This window comes from Podarcis melisellensis (genome assembly GCF_964234715.1).
Source record: "Podarcis melisellensis genome assembly, chromosome: 9".
NCBI classification, from domain to species: domain Eukaryota; kingdom Metazoa; phylum Chordata; class Lepidosauria; order Squamata; family Lacertidae; genus Podarcis; species Podarcis melisellensis.
In genome coordinates, this window is record NC_138541.1 from 58,316,939 (window position 1) to 58,325,043 (window position 8,105).

Here is an 8,105-nt window from a genome sequence, read left to right on the forward strand (position 1 = left end):
GGAATAAGCAGCTGTCCTGTACGGGGATCAAACTTGCAAATTCTCAGCACCACGCTCTAACCAACTGAGCTATCTAGGCTTAGCTGAATGTTGCTGAACTTGGTGATGGGTTTTCTTACCCTGCCATACTTAGGGTGTCAAACACTCTTGAAAACACAGTGTTGGATTTCTGCTTATGCCACTGTGCAGTGCTTGGAGTCACAAGACTCTGTTTACATTCCAGACTGTTGAAAGTGTCACGGGAGATGGGAGATGGATGTTGATGTTACTGGTTTCCTGTTTCTTTGTACCAGTTGGTTCACTGTCTCTAACAGAGAGAGGATGTCTATTCTTTTCTGTCTGTGTAGTTAAAAATAAAATGTAGCAATGTAGCTCATATATTTCTTGTCCTTCTTGTCTGGTTACTCTGCATAATGGGGACATGCCTGGAGCCTCATCAAAGGCTTAGGTTGTTAATCATCTTTGGAGGAGATTCCGAAGACACGTCCGAGGAGGAGTAGCTCAGCTGTACGTAGTTCTGACATATAATAGTGACTTGTACTAATAAAATGGTATGTACAGTGGCTTAGATCTTATCAAACAGAAACACTATGCCAGCAAAAAAGACGAAATGTAACCCTTTTATGGTGTCTCTCTGCCCCCCATAGATATCCCTTTTCTCTGTAAGATTCTACCTTTCCTTAAAAAGTGGCTTGCAGTGCAGATTTTAATGACAGCCTCATCTATGAACAAAATCAAGAGCCGTTGCTTTCACAACACTTTCCATTTGTTAATTCTCTTGCGAAAGAAAGGAAGATAAAGCCACCGAACCAAGAAGAAAATGTTATATATCCAAGGACTTATGAATCATGAGCACAAGTAATGCTATTTGCCTTGGGCTTGTCATTATATTGTATGGCTATGAGCATTGTTGACCCTCTCCTTGTATTGATGTTGCCATTTAATAAGTTATTTCCAGTAGAAAGCTTTTGGAATTTATGTTGGCTATTTAGTGTGGTTCTGGCTTCTTGTCTTACACTTTTTGGGGAAAAGTCTATATTCCATCTGTGTCCAAGTGAGTAATGGGAAAGCCGAAGAAGTCAAAGGAGGTCATGAACACGTACGTAGATCAATTGTCAAGTAGTGGATTACATATCTAGTGATCTGGCAAAGTTCCAGCTTTATAGATTCAGCTGCTCCATTTTGGCAATGCTGGAGTCATCAATCTATAACATCAGGTATACAGTGTTTTAGGGAAGGAATTCTGAACAGCAGCCTGTTAGTCTGTAGTCCACACAAGAGACACATTTTAAAATATAACATAAAATAATTGTGAATAAAAAGAAGGAATATATAAGTCTGGAGAATCACACCCAGCGTTATACTAACCAAACAGCACAATTTTACTGAACATAGATGGTTCTTTATACATATGTTATTGTTGTGCCTTGTTCCTGAATTCTCATATCTTTCAAATTAGTTTATTCAAAACAGAGGAACTGTTACTTTGGGGGTTTAACTAACTCTACAAAATCACACAGCAGCCATATTTAGCCATTTAACCCCAAATCCTGGAGCAAATCCTTAGGTAACAGCTTTGCATATTGACACTTATCTAATCAGCTCACCATGGCTCCTTAACATAACGGGACCATTCTAATAGTACAGCTTCCATAAAGCTCATGGTTATACAGTGGTACCTCAGGTTAAGTACTTAATTCGTTCCGGAGGTCTGTACTTAACCTGAAACTGTTCTTAACCTGAAGCATCACTTTAGCTAATGGGGCCTCCCATTGCTGCTGTGCCATCGGAACACGATTTCTGTTCTCATCCTGAAGCAAAGTTCTTAACCTGAAGCACCACTTTAGCTAATGGGGCCTCCTGCTGCCGCCGCGCTGCTGGAGCACAATTTCTGTTCTCATCCTGAAGCAAAGTTCTTAACCTGAAGCACTATTTCTGGGTTGGTGGAGTCTGTAACCTGAAGCGTATGTAACCTGAGGTAGCACTGTATGTATCTCTCTAACATGGAAATAGCAAACTGATGAGCCCTGTAATTGGAGAGGGAACAGAGGGAGGAATAGTATTTTGGCATATTATTACGTATACTAAAAGTAGACAAATCTGACTTTGTATTCCATTTCTCATTTTTCAAATCTAAAATTTAATTTCAAATCTTAAATTGAGTTTCCCACGTTTCTGCAGTAATTTCCACACACACACACACACACACACACACACACTGCATATTCGGCATCATTTTTCAGTGAATTCCTCTTAAACATTTTTTGTATGCAGTATTGACTAATTTCTGCAAGCATTTCCCCTAATGTAAAACATTTTTGTATGCCACTTTGACATCTATATGCATTTTATGTACATTTCCCCATATTATATGCATTTCTGCACACATATGTCGGTTGGGAACTGCACTGCAAAATTCAGAGAGTGTCAGAGAGCTCTTGTCTTGGTAAACAGTAACCAAACTACTTGGGTTCTCCTCCAACCACCCCACCCCCTGCAAGGGCAGCTAAATAGCATCTTAATTATAAACTAAAAAATAACCACACCATTAATTTTTATTATTTCCACAGCTTTCTCTACCACTATTAAAAAATCATTAGATTCCATTATTTATGGCTTATTTAATTATTTGTTTAATGAGTTGTTATTGATTCATTATTACAGTTTTTCACCCTGCAGAGTGCTTGGCGATTCCTTCTCTCTTGTGAGAAGAATGTGAGAGGAGTCCCATCAAAGCCTCATCTAGTCCTGTTTCCCACAGCAGTCAACCAGCGGCTTATGAGAAGCACGCAAATAGGACATGAGGGTGATAGCTTTTCCTCTTGTTGTTCACTAGTGACTGGTATTCTGAGGCAATCCTGCCTCTGATTCCCAATGCTCCCCCACCCCAACAAGCCTGAGAAAGAGCCTAAGCAGAGAGAAACTGACTTTAGGGCACATTCATGCCCAACACATTTAAAGCACTCTGCTACCACTGCAAAGAATCAAGGCTTTCCTCCAAAGATTTCTGGGAGCTGCAGTTTGTTGAGGGTGTTGTTAAACCACAGAGCCTAGGACTTGCTGATCAGAAGGTCGGCGGTTCAAATTCCCATGATGGGGTGAGCTCCCATTGCTTGGTCCCTGGCTCCTGCCCACCTAGCAGTTCGAAAGCACTTCAAAGTGCAAGTAGATAAATAGGTACTGCTCTGGCAGGAAGGTAAACGGTGTTTCCGTGTGCTGCTCTGGTTCACCAGAAGCTGCTTAGTTATGCTGGCCACATGACCTGGAAGCTGTACGCCGGCTCCCTCGGCCAATAAAGCGAGATGAGCGCCGCAACCCCAGAGTCGGCCATGACTGGACCTAGTGGTCAGGGGTCCCTTTACCTTTATTCCTCTCACAGAGCTACAATCTGGGCTCCCTCAGTTCTGGCACCTCTCAGGTAGGCACCATTGCCATTGTAAGAGAACAAGGGAGGCGTTCATGGTGAGTTCCGGCACCTCTTTTTCTAGAAAAACAGCACTGATTACAATTCTCATAGTGGTTTAACAATCAATCCCTCTTCACAGGGAACTCTGGGAATTGTAGTTGTAGACATATGCTGGATCAGAGAAGTGTCCCATCTAGTGCAGAACTCTTCTCTCCCAGGGAAGTGCTCGCTCTCTCTCTCTCTCTCTCTCTCTCTCTCTCTCTCTCTCTCACACACACACACACACACACATACACACACACACACACACACACACACACAGCAAGATGGAGATAGCCTTTGTTTACTCTCCACTTCTGGTAATTAGACCTTTATTGCTTCCGAATATTGGGACTTCCATTTAGCCCTCATCACTAGCAGCTATTGCTAGATCTATTTTTCATGAATCAGCTGTCATTAAAGTTAAACACCATTCCCAGGGCTCCCCCCCCCCCCCGGGAGAATTCACCGGAACTCAATTCTGGGACCTCTTAGGTAGGCGCCATTGTCATCCTAAGAGAATAAAGAAAAATGGAAAAATAGCACTGACCATTATTATCTTTCTAGTCATGAATTTCATGTTAAGTGTAAGTTGTGTTAAATAGAACCTATTGTCCTTATCTGTCCCAAACCTATTGCTAATCAATTTCACCCAAGAACTCCACGTTCTAGAATTGATTGATTGATTTTGTTATTATTGTGAGAAAGATCGCAAGCACCCGATCTCATCATGAAACTTTGTACTCCTAGGAAAAGATGGTTTTAAGAAAGGAAGACAGATATCACTGAAGAGATCGCAGCCTCATGGCTTCCATTCAGTGCATTTTCAAATGTAGATGCTAACATTGACTGAGCTGCCTAATACAGGTGGTTATTTGGGTTAGCAAAAGACTGGGACTGCAAAATGCCTGTCTCCCTTAATGCACTGTATAAATGATGTATATCATTTGTGTAAGTGGCTGATATTAGAGTTTATTGGTGGGTAACATGGGGATGGAAATCTTCAAATGCTTGCAGGTTTTCTGAAATAATAGCAAAGACTTAGCCGATAGTGTGTTAAATCATAGACTGCTGCTCTCCTTAAAAACAAAGCACACGTTTAAGATTCATATTAATGCTATGAATCAAAGAATCCACATAGCAGCTTAGTTCTATTTGCTGCAAATTCACCTTGAACCATTAAGCAACCAAACTTAGTGTATATAGGTAGGGATGACAAAGGCTGAAATAATGACCAGAGATGATTATGCAGGGTTTTGTTTTGGGGGGGGGGTTGGTTTTGGTTTTGGAGGGAGAACCAGCAACTGGAAGTTAAGTATGCATAGGTAAAAGAAGGGGTGAAGCACCTCACTTCACCAACCACTTCCCCTACAAATGCCCTCCATCCTCAACACAGTGGCATAGCATGGGTTGCTAGTGCCCAGGGCCATGTTAAGGAGAGGGTGGCAAATGGATGGAGTATGCATGTGCATTCAACTGCCTAACAGCTACCATGTCACCCAGGAGATGGCAGTCACAGAGATAAGGAAAAAAAGAGTCATTGCGTTGTCTAGAGAGGTCACTTCCTGGTTCGTTTGGAGAAGCTGTTTTCAACGGAGCCTAGCAACAGAAGCACGCAGCTTCCATACAATAGAGGCAGTACGGTAGTGGGTTTTGAAATTTGTGCTTCCAACAATTTTGCACCCGGGGCAACACCCTGTGCCCTCTCCACACTATGCCACTGCTTCAATGCTCATAGTTTTGGCAAACAAAGCAACAGGAATCCCATGCTCTCCATGCAGTGTCTAGTTCTGATGTAACAGCAGGTCAAAGAGTGGCCATCTTCCTCATCTCACAATCTCACGTAAATCCCCATGTCCAACAGTCCTTGCCAGTCTTCTTCATGAACCTGAAGACAAACCGTAAGTCCAAAAAAAGCAGTCTAAGTGAGTGAGACTTGCCATTATTATCTCTGAGCTCATTCTCCTCATTCTCCACTATGTAGAAGTTGACTACAGCTGTGTTGAGGCAAATAATATTCTTGTGAGTTTCTGGTGAGCATTTCTCGGACATACTTTTGGTTCTGGCCTAGTTTGAATATGCTCTGCCTCTATGTCAAAATAGGGGCATTTGTACCTTTATAGCCAAAGTTCCTTTAATATTTCCTGCTTTTATAGCTGCATGAAGCCTCAAATAACTTTTACGCAACTGAAACAAGCGCCTTACAAGGCTCTCCTATTTGTCAGATCTACCTAGATACTTCCCAATTCCTAGATAAGACTGTGTTCTAATGCAATGTGATGCAAAAATCAGGTTACATTAGCAGTTTAAAGAAATGTTGGTAAACAACTCACCTTGATAGACAATGGTAAACACATATTCTACTATCTCCATATCCATGCCATATAAAGTTGATTATCCTACTAATCCTACCTATTTTAAGCACCTAGTCCATTCACCATTTTTTACACATTTTGAAAATAATCCCAACAAATTTTACCCAGGACAACTTAATAGTCAGTCTGAAGGAAGAGAAGAATGACAAATTAATAGGCTTTCAGCAAGGAGACACACTAACTTCACTTGCAAAGGGAAAGTGAATATGCCTGTAGTGTTTTTTCCCCTCATATGCGGTGAGAAAAGGTGAATAATAATGAATTGCATATATTTTAAATGATAGTAAGTGCCTTTGCCTTTGTAGCCTTGTGATTTTAGTTCAAGGAGTTGGTGTCAGCGAGTTTCTTGAAACACAGGAGCGCATTAAAGCTCTCCAGTAAAATAAAGCTTTAAAAATAAACCAAGCAGCACCATGAAGATGCTTTGAACTATTTGTAAATACCCTTTAAGTTTGGTTTTCTAACCCAGTTAACAACATGGACAACAAAACATTACTAGAGCCAGTCAAGATGTTCTCTGGCCTCTTCTCTGGTACCTCGCAAGACGAATGCCTCGCAAGACGAAAAACGCGCAAGACGAAAGAGTTTTCTGTTTTTTGAGTCGTTCCGCAAGATGAATTTCCCTATGGGCTTGCTTCGCAATATGAAACGTCTTGTGAGTTCTTGCGAGTTTGTTTCCTTTTCCTTAAAGCCGCTAAGCCGTTAATAGCCGCTAAGCCGCTAATAGCCGTGCTTCGCAAGACGAAAAAAACCGCAAGACGAAGAGACTCGCGGAACGGATTAATTTCGTCTTGCGAGGCACCACTGCACCTGGAGTCAGTCAGGGCCCCGTCCTCCCAGGCCAGGTGGGAAGAGGCCTGCAAGGCAGGTCCTCCAGGACTTATAGCCAATATGAGCTCTTCACAGCCAAGAACAGCGTTTTCTAAGGAACTTTCAAACGCAGTCAGTTCATAAATTGATAATGATAAGAAGATGACTTGAAATAAGAGAAGTTAGAGTGTCAAACAGCAGAAAGAAAATAGTTAATAGGCAGGGCTTCTTCAGGAAGCAAAGAAGCAAAATGGGAAGAATAGATAGAAGGAAAGCTTCTGTCAAATTTAACTGGCGTACACATTGCCCAAGGTCCTCCAAGAGTGGTTGGTTGCTCAGCAGTGGGGCAAGATGGCACCACCTCACGGCAACCATTTTAGGAATTCCATCCATGTGCTTTTTGGAAGTGCTTCCTCCTGTCAGACGAGTCTAACGCTGATTATATAGGGGCAAAATGGCCAGCCTCTAAATTTCGCTTCTCAGTGGTGTAGCGTGGTTTGCTGGCGCCCGGGATGGGTGCGCACTGGGGGTGCAAGGCACGGAGGGTGAACAGAGCCTACCTCACTAGCCCAGCCCTCACTGCTGACACTGCCAGAGTGAAACCCTGACCCCTGAGCCAAGGGGGGAGCCTGGTCAGCTGACATGGCCCTTGATTAATCAAAGTGAGGGTGAGGCTGGGATTGAAGGTCACATAACGGTTGTGTTCTTCTCACACCACCCTGTCATCCCTGTGCTGCTTTGCGAGGCTGGGATCTGATCTGAATTATTCACCTGGCGAATCGTTCAGATCCGATCCCAGCCTTGCAATAGGAGGAGCCAAATGCACAGAGCCCCCTTAAAATATGTGCCTGAGACCATTGCCTGGGCAGCCCCCACCTTACAACTTTTTGTTTGACTGAGCATTTTGGTCTTTAGCTACCTCAAACATTTCCCATGAGCCTCATAATTCCAAGCACTGAGAGTAATATCAAGCATACTGTAAATGCCTTCGTTTCAGTATCTCCACTTTTAAAAGACAGCGCCATTATGAATGGCTGCCCTAAGTGGTCATAAGGACAATTTAGCTTCCACTTATAATTTTCCCCTAGTGTTCTTTAGGAAGGGTGGAATGACAGCACATCCCCATTCATCTTCATTCTATCTGCTGGGAAATGTGAAGGTTGTCTGTATAACAATTTTCCTATTTAGCTCAGTAATCACTTAAAGGGTTTCGGCACCTTCTCGCCTTAACAGAGCCACAAATCTTGCCTCTAACAGTGTGTTGCTAGCCAGTATATTAGAAGCCCTCTTGAGAATAGCAGCCTAGGGTTATTACAGCTGAGCTATACACAGTTTTTACCATTTGCCGTGTGCAATTATTTATTTAAAGCATTTTTACTCCGTTAATCAGCCAAAATGTCTCCTAGAGCAGCTTGCAGAACAGCAATTAAACAAGGCAGCTTACAATCTAAAAGATGCACATAGAAATGAAAAGG

General features: G+C 42.5%; 1 long non-coding RNA gene across 1 annotated transcript in view; it reads left to right on the plus strand.

Annotated features, from left to right (window-relative positions):
* Window positions 1–6,613, plus strand: part of LOC309377461 — a 248,161-nt gene extending 241,548 nt beyond the window's left edge. Inside the window, exon 2 of the long non-coding RNA XR_014171596.1 lies at window positions 6,481–6,613. This is a non-coding gene — a long non-coding RNA (uncharacterized lncRNA). The remainder of the gene's footprint in view (window positions 1–6,480) is intronic.
* Window positions 6,614–8,105: the final 1,492 nt, after the last annotated feature.